Source organism: Chrysochloris asiatica, unplaced genomic scaffold (assembly GCF_000296735.1).
Source record: "Chrysochloris asiatica unplaced genomic scaffold, ChrAsi1.0 scaffold00253, whole genome shotgun sequence".
Classification (NCBI taxonomy): Eukaryota; Metazoa; Chordata; class Mammalia; order Afrosoricida; family Chrysochloridae; genus Chrysochloris; species Chrysochloris asiatica.
The window spans coordinates 3,852,960-3,853,973 of record NW_006408771.1 but is presented as its reverse complement, the minus strand read 5'-3'; positions in this window follow the sequence as shown (position 1 = coordinate 3,853,973).

Below are 1,014 nucleotides of genomic sequence, written 5' to 3'. Positions count from 1 at the left end.
GGAGAAAGATGTGGCAGTCTATTCGATAAAGATTCCCAGCCTTCAGCCCTCTCTGGGGCCAATGCTACTTGGTTCTATAGATCACTGTGAATGAAAATCAACTCGGTGGCAAGGTGCTCTTTATTTGTTAGTGAATTTATCTGTTACCTGCTATATAATACGTTAGCTGAAACACTTCTTCAAGTGAGCTCTGACAAAACAATTAATTTTCTAAGTGTTATGAAATATATGAATACCTAAATATACAATTTTCTTTAATGGGTACAGCAGCGTTCTCACAAGGATATGTGATATGGTTGGGAGTTGGTAAGAATCACTTTTGCTTGGACAAACATGTTCAGTAAAATATAATCTTTACTCCTTTTTTTCCCTCCACACTACAATGTACTGCTACAAAGGCCAGTCATCATAGTCTGGCCTCAGTAGATCCTTACGATGTAAAATGAGAGAGTCTGAAGTAATTCGTTTTGTCACCTGTTCGTGAAAAACTGATATAATGTAATATAATGATTGCTCTTCTTTACCTCTTTAAACTAGTAAAGGAGAGCTGGGTAGAATTCTAAGTTATTTATGACTTATCACTTCTAAAATATGAGTTTGAGATTTTAGACTCTACTTGCCAGAACTGCCTTATCACCTCACCCACTAGCCAAAATCATTTAACTTATTATCATTGAAAAATAGTCACATAATGTCTTCTTTTCTGTCTTCCAAGGCAGGTGTACATAAGTACATATCTATTACCAACCAGGAAAGCCAGCAGAGTTGGTTTTTAGTAAAACAATGATTGGTAGAGGGATCCCATGGCACTTAACAACAATACCATCACAGTTTATAAAGGACCCTGAGGGTACAGCGGGTTAAGCCTCAGGGTGCTAACCACAAGATTGGAAGTTCAAATCCACAAGTTATTCAACAGGAGAAAGATGAGGATGTTTCCTTAAAGATTTATAGGCTTGAGCTCTGATAACGTAGTGGTTATGAATCGGGCTGCTAACCTCAAGATCAGCAGTT